A 22662-nucleotide genomic window follows, 5' to 3' on the forward strand; every position below is an offset into this window, starting at 1 on the left:
TTCAGAAAAGTAAATAAAAGTACTTTCATGGAACTGCATTTTAAGTAAGTTATCGTTTCTGTGTCTCTTATAGTTTTATTTTGTGTGTTTTAATTAAGGCACCCATATCCGTTCTGTGATGTGGAAGTTTTTAAAGACTAAAGAGACTGGTTTGAGCTTAAATAGGACTGGAGGGAAAAAGAGCAGTGCGATTTTTCTTATTTCACTCAAAAATTGGTTTTCTTTACTCTCGGTAAAGATTGTGCATTTAATTTGAAACTCCATATTATTATAAGGTGGGTTTATCACTAAGGGTCAGTAATACTGTGAATAAGTATTTTCCAATTTAATGTTGTTAGGGTTTTTATTTGTATGAAAATATAAATAATAAAATATAGCGTTTTCATTGTAACATTCAAGACAGTATTTGGGAAGCATGTTTAGAAGTTAAAAATGCCGTGTAATCCATGTATGAATAAGACCAAATATTTTATCTGCTTAAAATACTAGTGAATATTACCTCTGGGGGATGAAGTCCATAATAAAGAATTAAATACAAATTTTTAAGAGTATATTCAAGTATCCTGCTAACCTACTCAGGAAAGATTTTTTAAAAGGAAGAGCCTGCACTGGGTAAAGACCCGCAGTATTGTAAGTGGACCCTCAGGTTGATTCAGTTTAGTGTTTAGCTTAAAAAAATTTTTAAAAAAAGATTTTATTTATTCATTTGACAGAGATCACAAGCAGGCAGAGAGGCAGGCAGAGAGAGAGGGGGAAGCAGGCTCCCCGCCAAGCAGAGAGCCCGATGCGGGGCTTGATCCCAGGACCCTGAGATCATGACCTGAGCCGAAGGCAGAGGCTTAACCCACTGAGCCACCCAGGCGCCCCCAGCTTCAAACTCCAGGATGTGGAGGTGCTCGCACCCGACCGTGGTTTCACTGTTGGATGCTTCTCGCTTCCGAGGTTGTCAGCATCATCTAGTCACTCTCGTCCAGGCTTTTAAACATTTCTCCTTCCTTCCTCCCTTCCTTCCTTCCTTCCCTTCCCTTCCTTCCTTCCTTCTTCCTTCCTTCCTTCCTTCCTTCCTTCCTCCTTCCTTCCTTCCTCCTTCCTCCCTCCCTCCCTTCCTTCCTTCCTTCCTTCCTTCCTTCCTCCTTCCTCCCTCCCTCCCTCCCTCCTTCCTTCCTTCCTTCCTTCCTTCCTCCTTCCTCCCTCCCTCCCTCTTCCTTCCTTCCTTCCTTCCTTCCTTCCTTCCTCATTTCCTTCCTTCCTTCCTTCCTTCCTTCTTAAGTAATCTCTGCATCCAGCGTGGGGCTGAGACTCACAACCCTGAGATTAAGAAAGTCGCCGACCAAGCCAGCGCCCCTTTTAGACATTTCTAAAGCCTGAGGTGTTAGAACCCTTTCAGCAGGATGCTCTCTGAACAAAGCACCTGTCACTTGATCACCTGACTGAGCATAAATTAAAGATTTCGCTGAGTTAAGTTCACACCGTTGAGTTTTAAAGGATGTTGGGTGTGGGAACTTGTAAAACCTGTAACTGGGTTCAGAGTGTGTGGACCGCAGAGTGTCACTGAGCGTGACCAGTAGCAAGCACCCCGGGGCAGAGCATTCTCTGCTGTGCTTGTGGAAGGTTTCGGTCTCTCCCGGACTTGCTGGGCCCTGTATGCACAGTGCCACCTCTGTGGTGTGACAGCCCTCTGTCAGCACTGATCCTTGCCAATAAGGCTCTGATTCCACTAAGTCTAGCCTAGACTCAATATATGAATCGAGTTGCAGTGGGGTATTAAATAACCGACTGCTGGGTTTTTAAAGAAGTTCAGGGCGACTCTAGAAATATGGGCATTGGAGGACACGAGACTGAGGTGTTTTTGCTCGTCCCAAAGCAGCTGATGGAAGCAGCTTGTTTTCCCATTACGTTTGCTGACTGGCAGAGCGAGTGAGGAGAGGTCTTTTTAACCGGGATGCCATTTTGATAGCGGTCAGGGTTAGGTAGCAGAGCAGAAGCGCACGTGTGGAAGAGGGGAGGAGGTAGGGCCAGCATCAGGCTTAGAATCATTGCATTTGTAGGGCTGGAGCAGGCTATCCCCTCTGATGAGTGGTCTTGCTTCTGGGTGTGCAAGAGGAGGTTTCCGACGACATAAGGAGCTTGTCACCCTGTCCCCCTCGCAGGGCTGAGTACACCGCCTCCCCCGGGGACACACAGTGTGCAGTTTCTCAGCACACTTCTCTGTACCAGGCCAGGAAGGCAGGAAACCCTAGGTTCTATTCTGGTCAGTTTTTGCTGTGTGATAAAGGCAAAGATGTTGGTGTATAGGAATTGGCTGAAATGGTTATTTTCAAGTTTAAAAGTTACCACTTTTAGATAAAGACAAAATAAAATGCTCAAGTCCAAAGACTGTAAATCTCTCTTTTCAGTTAGATATTCGAAACCTCACATTTGATTTTATCAGTCACATTAACCTCAAAAACAGCGGTGTCCCAATTTAAGAAGACACAAAATACTTAGTAGAACAGGCTAAAAATAATGGAACAGAGCTATATTTGTATACTTTGAACTGAAACCTTCACGGTATCCTTAAGACAATCTGTGGCTGTCTCTGTGATAGTTCACTGTACCTCTCTGATAAAGGAAAGCGCATTAGATCACTCCACAGAATACAGTGTTTTCACACACTTAATCCAATTTTGTTGTAACGTGTGTTCAACTATATCGTGACTTCCTAGGCTTAGCAGTGGCTTTAATCCTGAACATCGAGGTAAACGTAGATGTTGCGGTGCAGTGTTTGGTCGCAAGGTCACCGAACGCAGAAAGCCCTGCTCGGAAGGTCCGTTGGTGACATTAGCATGTACCGTGCCTGTTTCACTCTCAGACGCTGGGAGGGCTGTGCTCATTAGGGGTAAGTGTGTGGTCAGAGTTTTTTCTGGATCTTTCAGTAGTGGATCGAGATTGAGCATACCACTCACCGTTCACTTGTGTGCTGGGTCATGCTTTTTCTGCATCAGTATTTTTAACTCCCGCTCGCCCTGCCTCCATCCGGGTGGTTCTGTGCGCGGCCCGTCTTCACTTCTGTGCTCAGACTGCGGTGCTCAGCGGCCTCCTGGCATCTACGTTTTTATCTTTCCTAAACATCCGATGCTCACCAGCCAGGGAACAGTCTCGTAACTGTTGCCCCTGAAATCTGTCCCTCCCCAAGTCCTCCTTGTCTTAGTAAACGTGCCGGACCTCCGTGCCCTTATTCGCTCAGGCCACAGACCCGGGATGCCTCTTGGACACTTTCTGCCTCATGGAATGAGCCTGTCTTCGTGCCCTTACAGTTGTGTCTTCAGAACAGCTCTGCAGCTCCTCGCCCTCCCGGCCACATCCACTCTGCACCGTGCAACCTTCGTCTCCCTCTGGGCCGTGGGAGTTGCTTCCTGTTGGAGCTCCCTGTTTCCTCCCTCTTCGTCCTTCGCAAAGCTGCCCGAGTGCGTTTGCCAAAGCAAGAAGGCCGCACTACTCTCCTTAGAGCCCCGGTGGCTTCTTACTGGATAAAATTGCAGGCCCTTAATGTGGCCTGCCAGGCCTCACCTGACGCGACTGCTTCCAGCATCTCGGGCTTCGGGCCGGTGGCCTCTGGCTCATCACTCGTGCGGCCGTCCTGACTCGGGAGCACCTCAGACAGCCGAGCTCTTCCCGGTCAGGCCGTCGTACCTGTGCTTGCCCCTTCCTTGCCTGGTGGCCTGCTCCTCCTGGCCTCTCCAGTCTGAGCCTGACCGACCTCTCAGCCGTGTCAGCGAGGACCGCGTTCGCCCTGGTGTCCGCCCTGATGTTCTCCCCGAGCCTCGTCTCCTGGGCTTGCACGGCACGTAGCTGGGACGGACCGTTCCACGTCGTTCTTGCTTGCTTTCCGTCTTCTTTGCTAAGAAGTAGACTCGACACGGTCAGGGACGGTCAGGTTTTCTCCTCCTTGACAGGGTATCGGCACAAATGAATATTACCTTAACGAATGAGTGCATTATGGGCTTAGCTAATCCACATGCCTCAAGAACGGTTGGGTGAGAACCACAGATCGGTGGCCGAGTCTCTTCCTGTAGCCCAACACATGCCGCATCCCAGCTCTCTCAACAGATGGGCCTCGGTTGGGCTTCCGGGGCCTGATTGCTTCCCTGGGAGTGATCTCCGTGGGCCTCTGCTGCTCCTCTGGGACTGTGGCCACCCGGTCTGACAGCTCGAGGTGCTAATTGACTCGTGGGGAAGATGTTCAAAATACATCTCTCTGTGAGTGTGTGCATTTATTTTATAGTGTACGCATGTAAATAATCCAGTCATCTGTACCTTTACGGTGAAAGGTGTCAGAAGCTTTCCCGAGGAGTGACTGAGTTTTCTGAGTGCCCAGCACGAAGGAACGACTTGTGGGGCCCAGCACACAGTAGGCCCGCAGTAAGAATGAGTGCTGCACTGAGCTCCGGCCTGTCACCGGCTTGGCCCGGTGTCAGCCGCGTTACGAGAGCGACTGCATCCTCTCCACTGGCCGCCCCTCGGCTCCGCCTCCGTTACAGCCACAGCACTGCCGGAGGGGCCTCTCCAGGCCCCCTAACGCTTCTGCTGCTCCTTCTGCTTGCAACAGTCATTCTTTTTAAAGGCGGAACTTTCAGGATTCTGCCCTAGGGCATGGCCCTCTGTTTGTGTGTGTGTGTGCACGCGTCTGTTTGTCTGTCTCCCCCTCTCTCTCACCTGGACCACAGGGCTGGGCTGTGGCATCTTTGTGCAGCAGCTCTGCACACACGGGCGCGGCCGTAACTCACTGTACCGCGCACACGGGCGCGGCCGTAACTCACTCAACTTCTTTCTCCGCTCGTCTCATGCTCCTTAGTCGTCAGCTCCTTGCCGACCTGGTTCAGACGTTACTGCTTTTCCAGTCCTATGGTCTGACGTGTTATCAGCACTCAGTGATCGTCGAGTGAAAAACCCCCGAGTTGTTGAAATCTCGGGCATTTTTCTAAAGGAGGTGCTGATTCATGCCAGCGGAGAAGGGGGAGCCTTCCGTGCTGTCGGAGTTCTGGGGGCAAAGGCACTGAGAAATGAGCTTGTTTGCGGAGCGTCCGGGGAAACGTGGGCTTTCCTGCGGAGGACAGCTGCAGCCTGCGTTCAGGTCTGCGGAGAGCGGTCAGCAGGGAACTGTCTCTGAGGGGTGAGGACGGGGCTCTTGTGAGCCTTTCCCCTGCCCCTGAAGATCGTGCTTCCCAGGTGTGGTTCCAGCCTTTCTGTCCTATCCCGGCCCACCGACTTGGCAGTGTTCTCTGCTTCCCTGGGGGGCTCACCCCCCGCTTGGCTTTGCACACCTTGTCTGCCTGTGTCCCCGCTTTTGGTCACCAGTGCCTCTGTCTGGGGGCACCCTGGAGACCACCAAGCCACTCTAGCTTAGATTCCTCGGACGCGCTCCTTGGTTAAACTGGGTTGTTGGTAAGCCTCGCGAAGTGTGCTTGGCCCCCAGTGTGTCATCAGATACAGAATAGGTGAATTGAGGATATATCGGCCTTTCTGGTGCTGCAGAGTTGGGGGGCGGGGAACCGAGCACATGGTGAGGCGTGACGGGCGGCGGTAGGCAGTGCTCCAGCAGCGACAAGGAGCAGCCCGGCCAGCGCGTTCTCCGGGCAGCACGCACCTTTGCTTCTGCTGTCCTCACCGAGAGAGCACAGCGAGCCCGTCTCGGCCCTAGTCCGCCATCGTCTCCCTCGAGCGGAAAACTAGTGTGGTGAGTATTACAATAACCGCGTCTCTCCGCTCCTTTCACTTTCCTCACTGTGTTTGGAGAAGAGGCCGCAAGGGTTCCATCTTCTCCCCGGAGGGACCGTCACTGTGAGTGCGGGGGACGGGGGACGCGCCGGCTGATGCTTTATCTCAGGCTCCGTCTGTCCGGCTGTCACGTGCCCCGCCCCCAGGCTCCACGTGGAGCAGTAATTACATGAACCCTGTAGTGTCCCCCCCCCCCCCGCACCCTCCTGTCGGCACCACTGTCCCCATCTGTCCCTGGCACCCGCTCCTGCTCACGCTTCTCCCCAGCTGCCGCACGCTGGGGCCTGCTTGTTTGCCCCGTGCACTGGCCCCTCCCAGGGCTGGCACCTGCTGGACTCTGGCCGGGAGCGCGGCGCAATGCTGCGCTCAGTCACCTCGTCTGCTTGGAGCGACGGAGGCGCAGACCGCTAGAGGCAGGTGAGAGGGTCCTGGAGGCTTTTGTGGAAATGAAAAAACTTTAGTACCGAATGGTTAGTGACAACTGAGTTTTTAAACTAGTGTTCACAAATCTTTCATTGCAGATTTGCCGGTAAGTGCTCATACTATCAGGAATTCATTATAAATTTGAGTTTTCTGTATTTCCTAACTTACCAGTTTTCAGTTAAACAGAAGAGTCCGGTTTTGAAACAGTTATCGCTGTGTATGTTTGTTTTGCCTTTGAGTGTATTTGTATGAACGATGCTGGACTGTCGCTCCCAGCACTGAGGTCTGTGTGCCACATCTGTTGTCTTCTGTAACCTCTTCCCATAACGTTTCCTCCTGAAAAGCTGTAGAAAATGTGTCCTGCTATGAGTGGTTCAGAGGAGTCCAACGTGGGAAACCAGGCAGTGGTGGTGTTTCCCTGGGAGCGGAAGGACCGGCGCTCCGCTGGCCCCTTCCCTGCGCTCCGGTGGGCATGCCTCCGTGTTGCCCGCGGCGCTCAGTCCATGGCAGGGTCCTGTGGTCGGGGGTGGGTGTGCGAGGTGCTCTGCCAGTGACAGCAGCTTCTGGAGCTCACAGACTTCTGCTTCTCTTTTTCCCCTGGGGCTGTGTCGAATCTGGTCATCAGTTTGGGAGAAGTGACCTGGGGACAGTATTGTGACCTCCGGGTGACCCGTGCAGTCAGCTGGGTCTGGGGGTGTCCGGAGCTGCGTGCGGTGGGTCATAGTGGGGTAGCGGGGAGGGCTTCCCGCTTTCCTGATGTCACTGGAAAGGACGGGTTTTTGACTTGAAGGTGTAACTGTGCAGTTCTTGGCTTAGTATTAGAAGTAGATAATCTTGTTCGTCTATCACGGCCTTACTGTGAGTCACTCTGTAGTTCCGGTGGTTTACTTGAGCGAGGAGAAAATTCAAAGAAATCTGTAATCACGTAATCCGAAAATAACTCCTTTTCTCTCTGGTCTTTGTGTCTTTTATTTCTCTGTCTTGTCGTCCGTGACTGGCACCTTCCTTACAGCGTCCTTGTCACGTGCTGGCCTCAGGGAGCAAGTTTCCATTGCAAAGTAGGGTTTAGTTCTGGTTTTATCTTCGTAGATGTCCTCTGTCGAATGGAAAAGTTCTCCTTCTAGCTCCCGATTTTCTAAGAGGATTTTTTTTTTTAAATCATGAGAGGTTGTTAATTTTGTCAGGTGCTTTTTCTGTCTCTTGAATTGATTGTAGAAATTTTCTGTTTTTTTAAAATAACAGGTAAGTTACATTTTGATTGTTGACTCAACCTTGCATTTCTAAGGTAAATCCCACTTGATCGTGATGTCTTATCCTGCTTATATATTGTTAGAGCGATCTGCAGTGTTTTGTTCAGGAAATCTGTGTCTGTTTGTTTGAGGGGCATGAATCCGTAGTTTTTTCTCTTGTGACCTTTCTGTGGCGCTTTCATTTCAGGCCCTGCCATTCTCAGAAAACAAGCTGGGCGGTGTCCCCTTGTTTCCATTTGTGTGACCGGTGTCCATAAAGTTAGGAGACCCTGACCTCTAGTCGCAGTACTGGGAGTCCTGGTCCCATTTGATGGCCAGGCACTGGTCACAGAGGGCTAGGAGGCACAGCGGGAGCGTGTTCTGTCTCGCTTAGCTGTGTTCCGGGGGTGGGGTTGGGGGTGCACACGCACACGTGTGGTGCTCGTGTAAAGAACCGTGGAACTCTGCACTCAGGATCTGTGCGCCTCACATGTTAGGTGAGCCCAGAGCCGGCAGGACTGGACTGTGTGTGCGGCCCCCACGGGCGCTGTAGCTCTGGAGGCCTGGCAGCACGCTCTGCCCGGAAAGGGAAGATCAGACACATCGACACAGTCCCTTAAGCCGGGTTCCGAAAACCTTAAAGCCCAGGGAAGAGACTCTCCCTATAAAATCTGAAATACGAGATTTCAAGTGCTTAATGTATTGTTTTTTGATAACCAGACAGGATGGTTAAGAGTTGTTTGTACATGGAAAGCATGCCGCTGCTCCCTGATACTGCACGTACAAGGTGGTGCGCATTCAAGGGATTTATTAGAAAAAATGCAGACAAAAACGTGTAACAAATAAGAAGACCGTTTGCCAGAACCAGGAAGCAAGGAGGGGAACTGAGCCTTGATGGTTGAGGAAAGGGGCCGAGAGCTGCTGGGGCGAGGATTTTAGGGACGAGGGGCAGCTCCTGCAGAGTCGAACCAGAACAAGTTCCAGAGAGTTCCAGGCCTTTCTTGTGGCTCTGCCGCCCGGAGGGTCTGATGCGGTTCTGTGGGTGGCTGATGCTCCCGGTGGAAACATTTCAGACCGGAGCTGTGTTTAGACCCCCGGTGCCTGTGCTCTGAACGTCTCTGTGTGGGGCTGTGAGAGCTGTCAGGGCGCTGGCGGGAGAGAGCACTGTCGCGGTCACTTCTGCAGAGAGCGTGCCCCTCGTTTCGGACACCGTGCTTTCCAGACTCTGGAGGTGGTTTCAGTGACCTGCAGATTTTATTTGGATGACAGCTTGAGACCTCTTCACATATAGTTTTGTTTAAAGTTATGTATTGAGTTTAGGGAATGTGAGTATAAAGTTTCCTTGTACTCACGTTGGCCAGAGAAATGTTGTATTGTGTGTAGCCTGTCTTACATTACACACAAACAAACAAACAAACAGAGAAGAAACCTAGGACCTTGTTAACTAGGGTGAGGCCAGTATGTCGTATTTCCGCCAAGGTCTGTTTTTTAACCTTTTTAAATTTTTCTAAGAGAAACGAGATACTGCTAGAGTATCACATACTAACGCTACTTTTTACTGGGAAAATCTCACTGTGTTGTAGAGTTGACAGAGTCATTAAGACAATACCAGACTGATGGGTCTTCTGTTTTCTCAGCTTTTGTGTAAGATCACAATGGAATGGTGTACTGCTGGTGTATTTTCAGTTGAGAAAAATGCGTCCTGTCTTTTTATAGGACAAGGTTTGGGGAAAATCCTGTGAACACTGTGCTTCCCTCGGTCATTGGCTTTAATTACCCATTGCAGACTTCCCAGATGTTACCAAAGTAGGAAGCATAGTCTGTTGTTTCCTTTTTTGACATAGATTCATAAAGCTTTGAAGTGTAACAGGGAAGGTGCTTTTTTAGGGCTATGGTGGGACTTTTGAAGTATTAGTTAAATGGGGGAGGGGTCTTATAGGATATCAACTTGGAGAACAACCTTAGCATTTCCCTTTCAGCAGCCTAGAGAACTCAGGGTATCCCTCCTAACTGCTGGTGCCACGGACCAGACGCTGACTTCGTCTCTAACACACCTTGCTGAGAAGCCCTCTCCCCTTACTACGTCCGCTAGTGGGGGCCGTTACTGCTTGCGCTTTGCAGACAAGGAGCCTCGCATAATTTAAGAGTCGCGTTGCTGGGATGGGGGGAGCCAGGCACAGTCGTGAACATTAGTGAGCGACATGCTCTGCTTCTCATTCAGGATCTTGCTTGGAAGCCACTGTCTGTGGAGCCTTTGCTAACACTTGCCTCCTTGCAGAATTTCCAGCCTTCTTCACTTACAGGCTCAGGGATCAGGTTGGGCTCATTCTTTTATTTTATTATTTTTAAAAATATTTTATTTATTTATTTGACAGAGAGAGAGATAGATCACAAGTAGGCAGAGCAGCAGGCAGAAAGGGAGGGGGAAGCAGGCTCCCCACTGAGCAGAGAGCCCGATGCAGGACTCGATCCCAGGACCCTGAGACCATGATCTGAGCCAAAGGTAGAGGTTTAACCCACTGAGCCACCCAGGTGCCCTGGGCTCATTCTTTTAAAGGTTTACTTGTGTGATTTAGGTGAAGTTTTAGCTGTGCTGTAGTCTCTAGGGTATCTTGTCCATAGGAAGTAACTGAATGGCTCAAGTCTTGATGGCTCAAGTCTTGATGATCTAAGGGATGTGCCTAACCAGTGAGTCTTCAAAGCCGCAACAGTTGAAATGCTATTGTGATAACTTATTTTCCCTATTGTGGGTTGTTAACAGTTCTACTCTGGAAATTGCGTTCTTGCACTCAAAATTGGGTATTAAATGAAGTTAGCCATGCTTTCTCTCTGTTTGGCTCCCAGAATCCTGTCAGGAGGCTTTCACCCGATCCTGGCAGGAGATGGAAGCATTCTTCTCTAAGGAGACTGGTCCAAGCGAACAGGCCGACTGGAACGTTCTGGGATCTCTAGCCAAGCAGCTGATTCTCTGCTCAGTGCATAGATCACCGGGTCATACGCATGTACAGGGTTCCTTGACAGCCTCTGCAGCACAGCAAGGATAAAAATAAACCAGTGGGACAGCATCAGACTAAAGTTTCCACACAACAAGGGAAACCCATCAACAAAAGGGCAAAAAAGGGCAACCTGCAGAATGGGAGAAAATACCTGTAGATCATATATCTGGTAAAGGACTAATGAATCCTCTTCCCAGATGTAGCTTCCAGAAGTCCAGCTCCCTGCTCCCCGCCCCCGACTGCAGGTGGGAAGCACCTCCCTTCGCATGCGCTCAGGCCCGTGGGCCTGTGTCCCCAGTAACGAACAGCAAACTGAAGTGACTTCTACTTCGGGCTCATGCCGTTCCTCGGACAGACAGCCTCTGCCCCTCTGGTGTTCTGCGTCTCCGTGGAGTGGCCTCACTTTCCCACTCAGTCACCTGAGCAAGAGAAGTGGCCGCTGACTTCCTCTAACCTTACGTGTGCAATTTAGTCAGCCTCTGTCCTCTTGACTTTTACGGCTCTCAAGTCTTTCCACCTCCTGGGCCATAGTTAGCGCCGTCGGGATTGCAACAGAAGCTTCCAGATCGGTCTCCAGGGGCTCCGGTGCTGCCCAGGTGCGTACCCTTGCAGCAGTCGGGCTCCCCACCTGCCTCTGGCGCGAGACCGTGTCCGGCTTCTCTGATGTTTGAGTTAAAGCCGCTTCCAGATCCCGACCTACAGCTGCAGCCATGGCTTCTGTTGGGCGTGACTTGGGACGTGGCTGTTCTCAAGATCTTGGCTTGGAACTCAGCTTCTGGAGGCACTTGGCCATGCCCCAAGTCTGGGCGATGACCTGTTCTCCCAGCATCACCCCCAACACCGTGTTCTTCGTGTACTGGTCTGTGCTGGTCTTTCTCATGAGGACCACAGGGGCAGGGACCATTGTCCTGCTCTGTCCAGACCACCAGTCTGTGTCTTTCCTAGTATCCGTCTGTGCTGATACTCTGACACCCACGTGAGCACCTCATGCGTAGTCTACTAGAAGACGTTTTGGTTGGGGTAGGGGATGAAGTAGCAGGTGGACAGTAAATAAATACACTGAAGAAAATGACAGTGTGACCTGGTAGATTGTGCGGGTATCGCGATGCTGTGCTTCCCACACAAAACTTGCGGAGCGATCATGTGCTGACTTTGTTAAAGATTCTTTTTTTTTTTTAAGATTTTATTTATTTATTAGAGCAAGCGCGTAAGCGAGAGCATGAGCAGAGGGGAGAGGCAGAAGCAGGACCCCCCCCGCCGCCCCCCGCCCCGCCGAGCCAGGAGCCTGATGCCGGGCTCCATCCCGGGACCCTGGGACTATGACCTGAGCCAAAAGCAGACGCTTAACTAGCCCGGCCCCCCAGGCGCCCCTAAGGCACAGATTGTTGGCAAGTAGGTTTGTGGTGGGGACAAACTCTCGGGGTCAGACTGACCCGATGAGCTCCTTGGGTGACCTGCTGACAAGGGGACGAGCGTTCGCTGCCCAGTCACCAGCACCAGCTTCTCGTGGTGTGCACGGCACATTCCGGATCGCGCGGTTTTCGTAAACGTCTTTATATTCAATTCCTTGATAGTCCTGCGAAGTCCCTGCTGTCCCACACTGCAGTTCAGAACTGGGTCCTGCTGGCGTGTTACCCGCGTGTTTGTGGAGCTGGATTTTAAGCCCGCCCAGACCCTGTATCGGCATGGTGACACCATAGCCCTCCTAACTTAATTTTTTGTGCTAAGTTCTGCCGTTAGTTTTTAGAGACTAAAGTGTTAAGATGATGATCCAGGCCCATTAAAAATAGTAATTTTTCTTGACATTTGCAATGACGTGGATGGAACTAGAGGGTATTATGCTGAGCGAAATAAGTCAACCAGAGAAAGACAATTATCATATGGTCTCCCTGATATGAGGAAGTTGAGAGGCGGGGGGGGTTGTGGGGGGAAGGGGAGGGAGAAAAATGAAACAAGATGGGACCCAGGAGGGAGACAACCATAAGAGACTCTTAATCTCAGGAAACAAACTGAGGTTGCTGGGGCTTGGGGTCAGGGAGGGAGAGGGTGGCTGGGTGATGGACACTGGTATGTGCTATGGTGAGTGCTGTGAAGTGTGTAAGCCTGATGATTCACGGACTTGTACCCCTGGGGCAAATAATATGTTATATGTTAATAAAAAATAAAATAAAAAAATTAATTTTTTCTTCGTGAGCCACCAGGCAGGACTGTTTTAATGAACTGATGAATACCGATGCCCAAATGTTCAAGGGGAGCTTCATGGGGAGTTTGGAACTTTGTCTCTGCACGACTCCTGGCAAGTTCTAGCTGTCCTGCCTCTCTGTTCTTCTTGAGCCCACCAGGCTCTGGGTTACCCTCCCCGTGCTGCGGTGCAGAAATGGCCCCTGGCAGAGCACCGGGCTCACTTCATCTGTCCCCCCGCTCGGAGCTCGTGGCTAGGTGCTGCCGGTGTCAGGATGAAAGCGCTTGCTTCCTGTGTCCCGCACAGTTTTCTAGTAGTTTATTGTGTGTGGTGGTGGGCGGGGGGGCGTCCAGACCCCGCTCCACCCTCCGTTTTGTGTCTCAGTTCGTCTCTCCTTCATGGGAGGGGTCGCATGTGCTTGTTTGGGTTTGTGTCTGGACCGCATGGAGGTAATGTATGTACAGAACTGCTTAGGTAGCTGCAACATGGGCAATATTCAGTAAAAGCTTTATGTTTTTTACCTTGTAATACTAGACTCAATTTTGCCTTTTTTTTTTTTTTTTAAAGTAAACCCTACCCCCGATGTGGGCCTTGAACTCACAAACCTGAGACCAAGTCAGCTGGAGCCCGCCAGGCGCCCCAGGTTTTTTCTTACTCAGTAGAGGCTAAGTATATACCGTTTGAGCACAGGGAGATTTTAGTCCCGTATTTAGTGAATACGGGCAGACTCGCCCGACCTGGTCTCCAGTCCGTGTGTGGCTTTCATGTGCCACGTGCAGGGCCAGCAGGACGACCGCCTTCTCTGCAGTGGGTCCCCCGTCTTTGTTCCCCTTGGCCACACAATGCTGTGAGTTCCTTGCACTTCCTGTCTGCACCTCTTCTTTGGAAGCTCTGTGGTACCCCCTCCAGCAGGCTATGCCCCCATCACTACGGGGGCGGGGGACGGAGGGCTGGGGGTGGAGTTCCTTCCTTTGACCAGGTCCTGCGCCGGGCGGCTCCTTCCTTGACTGGTCTCTCAGCCTCTCCGTTTATCTCCTCGCCCTCTGGTGGCAGCTTCTTCATTTCCTCCGGCAACAAGGCTCTTTCTTCTGTCTCTAAACAGCACAAGGGCCGGGCTCTGTTCTCACACCTCCTTCGAGTTGGCAGAGTGATTTCAGGGGAACAGCCATGAACCTTTAGCATCCGTAGCCCTCCCAGGACTCAGGGACCCAGCACAGGGTGCAGGGCCTAGTGGGGCCCCTCACAGGGGATCTAGGAGCCACGCTTACGGCTTACTAAGGACCCAAGGCGCAAGGGAAGGGGAGCGCGGAGCTGTGCTGGGCGAGGCCGCTCTGCCCTGCGGCGGTGGGGCGTGCAAGGAGCCCGCAGCTGCTGCCAGCCCGTGTAGGCCAAGTGCTCGTGCGTGTAGAGAAGGGGGTCCGGAGGAGTGCCCTGTCCCCGGCTGCAGGCGTGACTTTTCTGCTGTTGGAAGTCACCGTGTTGAGGTAGTTTCTTTGTAAAGAAAGTGTTTTGATGCCGCATGCGAAATGGCAGGTGCGAACTCAGAGCTGTTGAAGCGCCGGAGGGGTTAGTTCACGGAGGTCTTCGCTTGGATTTTGAACATCCCATTCACTCTGTTTTACTTTACATGTTTTCACGTATTATTCCGTTACACGTACTACTGTAGAGAAGTACTTTAACTGTGTTTCATCTGGGAGACTTGCAGTGAGTAACAAAGATGTGTTCGGGAACGTGTATCATGACCAACGTGCTCAGCAGATGGGACTAGGAGCCAGGCATGACCTCCTCAGCCTGGCTTGAAGGGGACAGTCCTTACTACTGCAACTTCCAGGAGGCCCGGGTCCTGTTGTGTGCCACAGACACACACGTCCAGCCTCCCGCCGGCTGCCCGCCTGCCCCATCCGGCCGCACGCCCCCCAGTTCTTTTCCTCCCCTTCGCTGCCGCCCACTGAACGAGAAGGAAAAGGATCTCTTCCTGCGTTCTCCTTCCCGTTGCCAGTGCGTCCCGGGAAGCTGTGTGGAAGGCCGGTTACAGGGTGTGCGGCCCCCACCAGGTTTCTCTGGCCTTTCCTACAACGTGTGTGACAGGATGTGCCACACCTGTCAGCACACACGCTGCTGCTCCCAGCGTGGGGACTGCAGTGGTAGCGTGCGTGTGCGCGTGTGCACACTGGTAAGTGGACGGCTCCCCTTGGCCTGAGGGTTTCAGGGGCAGAGGACGTTGTTAGGTGGGGCTGAAGGGGCTCCCTGGTGTTTAGATGTACAATGTGTCCTAACTGAAGGGCTTCAAACCCCCGGTGCCACACTGTCACCTCCTGGCCACAGAGGAGACTTCCGTCCTTGGACCGCACAATCTCTTTCATCATAGACTTCGATGTCGCTGTGACCAGGCGGGCACGCCCACCTCTAACAGCTGTGCTGGAGATAAAGTTAACGAGCTGACCTCTCCTTGCTGGCGTGTGCAGTCACCCCGGAAGTGGTCCTTTTAATTACTTGTTGGTACAGGCAGACATTTTGCCTCCCTTGGCTGGGCCGTTGGTCTTAGAGCTGGGGTCCAGGTATGAGTTTTAGAGGATCATGAACTTTGCGATCATATACAGAATTTTCTGTTTTAGTGTGTATACATTTTCTCTTGAAAATGTTCATATTTTTCAACAGATTCTCAAAGATCTCTGTCATCAGTATATACATAGGCACCTATGCATGTCCGTGGGTGCTTAAAGAAGTCCTCTCACAGAAGATGGTAAACGGACAGTAATTTTGTATTTGCAAGCGCCACTCATTTTCCGTGTTTTTTTTTTATTTTATTTATTTATTATTTTTTTAAAAAGATTTTATTTATTTATTTATTTGACAGAGAGAGAGAGATCACAAGTAGACAGGCAGGCAGAGAGAGAGAGAGAGAGAGGGAAGCTCTCTGCTGAGCAGAGAGCCCGATGCGGGACTCGATGCCAGGACCCTGAGATCATGACCTGAGCCGAAGGCAGTGGCTTAACCCACTGAGCCACCCAGGCGCCCTCATTTTCCGTGTTTTGCAGAACAGCATGTTCATGTATGGTTAGAGACCGAGGCAGAAACGTAAAAATCAAGAATGGTTGCCATTGCAAAATGTGCACCTGTGACTTGCTGCTTTGCTGGGTTGGTAACTGTTTCTCAGGCAAGTAATTTCATCCAGGGTGTTTGGCTTGGCATGTTGCTTTTTGTTAATTGTTGTGTAGAGTCTTCTGGCAAAAAATTTTGTTCTCATTTTGTAAATAAATGTATATAATTGAAATATATCTCCTGTAAATTGCACACATCCTATGTGTCCTGGTGTAGGATTAACTACTACCTTCCATATCCGTGTTTGCGGTGGCAGCAGCCCCAGCAGCCTCCCTGATGGCTCCCTTCAGTCAGCGTCCCCGGGAAGGTGGCCAACATTTTGATTTCTGTTGCCATGACTCAGTTTGCCTGTTTATCCTAATGTCTGTGAGAGTCATCCACGTCGGTGCATGGAGCCCCGATTTTTCATTGCTGTATAGTATTCCATTTCAGTATCTACCACAATTTGTATTTTATTGTTGATGGACGGTTGGGTTGTTTCCAGTTTTGAATGATAGGAATGGTGCCGCTGTGAATACTCCGTGTGTCTTTTGGTGACCCTGAGGCTGTGTCTTTCTTGGGCGTGTACTTCAGAGTGAAAGGGCTGCTCATGGCGTGCGTCACGGTGCTCTTCCGCAGAGATCGCTTCCAAAGCTTGTATCAAACCACAACCCAGCCAGCGGTGTATAAAAGCTCCAGCTGCTCCACATCTTTGCCACAGTAAGCACCGTTGGTGTTTAAGATTTTGGAGCCATAGAAGAACTATACTTTAAAAATACAAATTTTAAAAAATGGAGATAAAATTCATGTTCACATAACATGAAATTTTCCATGTGGTTTCAAGTGTACACACAGGGTTGTGCGACCGTCAACGCTGTCTAGCTCCATCGCCCCAAAAAGAGACCCAGTACCTGTAGCAAGTCCCTCCCCGTCTCCCTCCCCCTTGCCTCTGGCAAACTCATGCCTGCTTTCTGTCCCCTTGGATTTGCCTATTTTGGAATTGTCGTATAAATGGATCCTACAACATACAGTCTTTTGTCTGACGGCTTTTACTTACCATAATGTTGTCAAGGCTTCTCCCTGTTGTGGTACCAGGACCTGTTCCTTGTTATGGCCGAGCGCTCTTCTGCTCTGTTGTAGTGATGGGCCGGTCCGTTTATCCAGTTGTGTTACCAGATGTTACTGTTCTGTTACAATAGAGAAGATGAAGTTACTAAGCAGTGTCTTTACATTGGGTCTTGATAGGACGTCTGGTTGATTGGCTGCAGCTGATCAAAGTGGGCTTTGAGCTGTGGATGGCTGCCTGGGGAGGCAGCTTCAGTTACCTGCGGGCGCTCCTGGAAACAGTGGAGCGTGCGTGTCGTGCTTGTCTGTTGTGGGACTTCGGCTCTCGGCCTCTTAGAGGCCCTTCTTCTTTAGTTAGGTCACTTCTGGCCTATTTTCCTCGTCATGATTTCTCCAAACCCCCCTTTTATCCATTTCATTTCCTTTTGTTACTCTAGCCTTAATTGGATCTTAGCTCAGTGCATATCTAGCTACTGGGGCGCCTGGGTGGCTCAGTGGGTTAAAGCCTCTGCCTTCGGCTCAGGTCATGATCTCAGGGTCCTGGGATCGAGCCCTGCATCGGGCTCTCTGCTCAGCGGGGAACCTGCTTCCTCCTCTCTCTCTGCCTGCCTCTCTGCCTGCTTGTGACCTCTGTCTGTCAAATGAATAAATAGAATCTTTTAAAAATTAAAAAAAAAAAAATATATATATATGTATATATATCTGGCTACCTAACACAGAGGAAGATGCCAGCAGAACAGTCACAAGAAACCAGGGAGCCTCACTATGGCTGGTTTTCTAGTTGGCTTAAGGCCCAAGAGGGAAAGTCCCTTGGATCAGGTTGGCCCGTCTTGGATAACAAAGTGGACTTTTTCCCTTTGTGATCCATCAGACATTTCCTGTTTCCTAAATTATTTACCCAGGATACCTGTTGCAGAGTTTCCACCTTGGCTCTCCAGTGAGTAGTCAAGAAGAACCATAGTGTCTAGGACTGGGAGCCGATGAGTTTTTGCTGGAGAGCTGAGCCCCTGTGTTCCGTGTGCGGTAGCTCCCGCCCGGTAATGTATGATCGTATGACCCCGTGCTCTCGATTGGGAGCTCCTAGCCGCGTAGAAATCCTCCTACAAACTGGTGAGCTGCCGGTTTTCAGACCCTTCCCAGCAACATGTCATGTGGAACTCTTAATAAATACAAGTTACTGGAGACTTCATTGGACCTGGTGTGCAGGGGACGATTATCCGATGTCACAGAGAATGATTGGGTGGCTGTGTTGGGAGAGGATATACATACGCTGCATGGGATCCTGGACTTTTCACAATTAGTCTGTGCGTGAATTGGTCTGGGTGGGGAATACAGGTGCCCTGAGAGAATTGAAGTAGATCCCTACCAGTGTCTGTGGAGCTCTCTGAGGAAGGCCCTTATCCCCGACTGTGGATCCTCACGCTCATGTTATCTCCTGTCCTCAGAGTACCTGAGCTCTGTTGGGGCTCAAGGATATACCAGTGTCATTGGTTAGTAACTGGGGCCTGGAGCCTAGTTTAGGTGTCTTGGGCTTAATAATATTCTGGTATTAAAGGGAGGGGCGCCTGGTTGGCTCAGTGGGTTAAGCCTCTGCCTTCAGTTCGGGTCGGGTCATGATCTCAGAGTCCTGGGATCGAGCCCCGCATCGGGCTCTCTGCTCAGTGGGGAGCCTGCTACCCCCCCCCCCCCCCCCCCCCCCCCCCCCCCCCCCGCTTGCCTGTTTGTGATCTCTCTCTCTGTCAAATAAATAAAATCTTTAAAAAAAAAAAAGATAAAGGGAAATGTGATTCTTAGTTTTGGGGTGAAATATAGCACCATTTGGGTTCATAGCTTCAGTTCTAGGGTCCTTGCTAGAAGTTCGAGGGATGGAGACCCAAATAGGCAGTTGGACAGACTGTTGGCTCGTGTGCTTGTTTTGGAAAGACAGGGAAAGGAAACAGTAGTCAGAGGGCAGAGAGGACTGGAACGGTCGCTGAACGGGTTGGTAGACTGAACCAACAGGATAAGGGTGTCTGCTGTCTACTGCTTGTGTAGGGTCAGTTGGGTTATCTGGTTGGAGTCCTTACAGATTCGTTAAGTCCAGCTGGACTCCTGTTCTCATGGCACCGGAAACAGTAGAAACACAGTCCTGCTTGCTGTGTCAGGGCCTCTGGGGTTCTCCTTTTACCCTCGCAGGGTTCATACAGGCCTCGGGTCTAATCAGTGCGATTTTAAGACCTGTCTCAAGTCATTATTTCTTTCCCCATTTTTAACTAGAGATGTCTACAGAGAAAACCCCTTTGTTTCCATAGCGTGCTGAAATCATAAACAACCTCGAAGGACTATCTCCTGGTGATAAAGATTTTTAACTTTTAAGCTTTAAATGGGAGGACGTATGCCTGTTAGAGCCGTCAGTGCTGCCACTGAGCACAGAGGTGACTCCCATAACACAGTGACCAGAAGTTTGGAAATCCAGGGGCGCCTGGGTGGCCCAGATGGCTGAGTGTCCAACTCTTGCTTTCTGCTCCGGTCGTGGTCTCATGGGTCGTGGGATCAGCCCCGCCGAGAGCCCTGCATCCTGCCCCATGTTGGGCTCCCCACACAGCAGGGAGTCTGCGTGAGATTCTCTCTCTCTCTCTTTCTGCCACTTCCCTCCCCTTCCTCCTCTCTCTCAAATAAATAAATACATCTTTAAAAAATTTTAGGAAGTCCAGCACAGGATATACCTAAATTGTTTTTAATATTCTAAGTTGACAGAGCACTTGTATACTTTTGTTATTTTTTTACAGTGCAAAAAATGAGAAGGGTTAAAAAAAATGACAAGGGTTTATCAATGTTAGAAATATCCAGTATAGGAAGTTACTGTAATATGAAGAAGGGAAAAGATAGTTTTCCTTCTGGATCCCAAGACAGAATCTGTTAACATATGTTTTAGGAGTTTAGCTAATTGGATATATGGAAAAGATTATTTCTGATTGTTTCTAGGTTTTACTCCTTTTATAAGGTAAGGGAACAGATCACAATGTTGGCCAGTAGCCACCCCTAAGTTTCTGAGTTTAAATATACACAAGGAGGGGCGCCTGGGTGGCTCTGTTGGTTGAGCGTCTGCCTTCAGTTCAGGTCAGGGTCTCCGGATCTTGGGATCGAGCCCCGCATCAGGCTCAGTAGTGGTGGAGGAGGGGTGGTGTCTGCTTCACCCTCTCCCCCCTGCCCTTCCCCACACTGTGCTCTCTTGTTCTGTCAAATAACTAAATAAAATCTTTAAAACATAAACAAAACACACAAGTTACACACTTAACACATGTAACTTTAGATTTAAAACCTTCTCATCTCAACAGCATTTTGTCAGTATGGGTTTTATGAATATCAGATATGTTTAAATAGGCTGAACATAAGTAGGACTGCTCGTAAACCAGCACAGTTTTACTCTTTATATTTTGCCATTCCTCATTTCCTTAGGATTTTTTTACGTCTCCAAAAATTATTCACAGTTACCTTCCAAGGTCTCAATATTACCAATCTTAGAAATCAATTTAAAGTTGATATTAAAGGCTAATGTTGAATATTTTCATCAGAAGTACAGCATGAAAAGTTTTATAGTGGTACCTCAGATAAAGTAAATGATTTACATAATTTGCCATATTGTCTGAAGTCCAAAAAACAATCTGTTTAATAAAGATATTAGTTGAATTGTTACACAGACAGTCCGTGCTGTGCGTGGTTCCAGTGTGCACAAGTACCAGTTTCTGTGGCTTCAGTGATGCCAGTCCTCAATGGCACGGTTCAGTCGTAGTTCACATGTAAGTCAGCTGTGAGCCGCTGCGTACGGTGCGAGCTCAGTCTGCAGAGCACTACAGAAATGACAGATGTGACGTGTGACCGGTGGCCAGTCGCGGTACCTCTGTCCCGGTCCGTTGCTGACGGGCTGCCCCGCGTCTGTGACTCAGTTTATACACAGACAGCAGATGTGCAGTCGTGGTGCCTTCTTGTTTGCCAGTGATCAACCCCTGTGACATCTTACAGAAATGGACCGTCATAGGAGGGAATTGGGCAACAAAGATGAAGTGCAGAGTTGAAGCAGCAGGGGGTCGCCCGGGAAGTGGAATGGAAGGTGCTGAGCACCTGTGAAGCCGGCAACTCCCGTGGAGCGGGGGCCGCGGAGCCCTCGGCTTGCCTGCAGCGGCCTAGGAACCGAGGGCTGCATTGCGTTAATCTGGCCAGTGGACCCAGGAGCTATTTCAGCTTTTAAGGCCTGTGCTGGAGTTTGGGCAGGCTCTAGATGCTGCGGCTGGAGATGATGCAGACAGAAATGCCAGCAGCACGGCAGGAAGTATCGAAGAGTGCTGCGAGTGTGTGTGTGCGTATGTGTGTGCGCGGTGCGACAGACACTTCCTGCACCGTGCACATCGCCGTGCGGGCTTCTGACTGAGCGTCACAGAAACAGGTAGCCGACTGTAGGAAGGTCGCCTTTGCTGCGGAGCCGGACTTGATAATTGTGTAGTCAGAGGAGCTTCGTAAATAAAGGCGAACTTACTGACAAGTGACGAAAAGAGTTGTGACAAAACAGAGGATGTTCCGGTGGATGTGAACCAGGCGAGAAGGTTCGTTATCAGACGTGCTTTCGCAGATAGCTTACGACACTGAACGTACAAGGGATAAAGTGCTGGATGCTGACTCGAAACTTAGAAGGGAGTAGGACAGTTTGGCCAGGCATTGGAAAGATGCTCACTCCGTACCCTTAGTCATGGAGTGGGGGGAGGACGGAGGCAAGTGCTGTCAGACCACGTTGGCAAGTCATCGTAGGGCCCCACACTCCTGTGCGAGGCGAGAGCCACTCGTGCGAGCTTCAGTTGGAATGCGTGCCGTACTGCTTATCTGTGGCTGATGGCAAGTCATCCCAACACCGCATGGCTTAAAGTGACAAGAATTATTTTGTTCAGATCTGCAGTCTGGACAGGGCTCGACAGGGATAGCTGTTTCCGTGTGGTGGGAGCTCGGGTGTCACAACTGGGAGCCAGAGGGCCCCCTCGGAGGATGGCTCTGCCCCGTGGCTCAGAAGCCTGTGCTGGCTCTTGGCGGGAAGCCCGGCTCAGGCTTCGGTTGTCGGAGCTCAGTTCTTGGGCTTCTGGAGAGCCTGTTGGTTGGGTTTTGTGAGCGAGTAGCCCGAGAGAACCAAGGGAACCAAGGGAACCTGGTTTGCCTTATCATACCTAGTGTAGGATGTTTCTTAGGCTGGTCAGAAGTCCCCCCCACCCCCCGACTCGAGGGCAAGGAGCGTAGCCTACACCTGTTGGAGAGACAGTTCAGGACCAGTGTTACAGCTTCTTTGGGAAAATACAGGCTGTCACATACTGATACTATAACATTAAATATTTAAGTAGTGTGAGCTCTTCGTTAAGTAAAATCCGCGTAGGAAATTTAGTATATTTGGGTTAGACTCTGTGAGAAGAGAAACCCAAATCTTGTATGAAAGGAGAGCATTTGGAAGGAGAAAGTTTTTATACCCATCTAGTTTGTTGAAGGGTTTACTGGAACTGGGATCGTCACCAACTCCTTAAAAATTCTCCAAACTTGTTTATGTCTGAAGTTGTTTAAATTGAGCGGGTCGGCGTGCGTTCTTTGTTGCGTCCCTCCTGTCTGGGGACAGCCCAGTGTTATTAAAGGGCTGGCGCCAGGTCTCGGTGGATCTTAGCGTGTCAGAGCGAGGATCATCTAGGGGACCCTGGAAGGTGCTCCTTTCCTCTCTCCCTCACATGTGCTGTGTTACGCGGGGCATTTACATCGGACCGTGGGGTGAGGCCCAGAGTGAACTCCAGGGTTTGTCAGCACCTGGTTTCCTCACACCCTGACTTGGGACTTCTTTCAAGAGCAGAAAAAGTGTCTGTCTCCTGCGTAAAGGGAGAGCTGCGGCTCCGGCAGTCAGCAGCGAGGTCAGCATTGCCGATGCAGG

The 22662-nt window shown here is 50.4% G+C and overlaps 1 protein-coding gene across 5 annotated transcripts in view; it reads left to right on the top strand.

Annotated features, from left to right (window-relative positions):
* Window positions 1–22662, top strand: part of LOC111146744 (protein tyrosine kinase 2) — a 250228-nt gene that overhangs the window by 57564 nt on the left and 170002 nt on the right. The window lies entirely within an intron of this gene.

The sequence above is a fragment of the Enhydra lutris genome, unplaced genomic scaffold (assembly GCF_002288905.1).
Source record: "Enhydra lutris kenyoni isolate GAN:26980312 unplaced genomic scaffold, ASM228890v2 scaffoldscaffold14, whole genome shotgun sequence".
Taxonomy (NCBI): domain Eukaryota; kingdom Metazoa; phylum Chordata; class Mammalia; order Carnivora; family Mustelidae; genus Enhydra; species Enhydra lutris.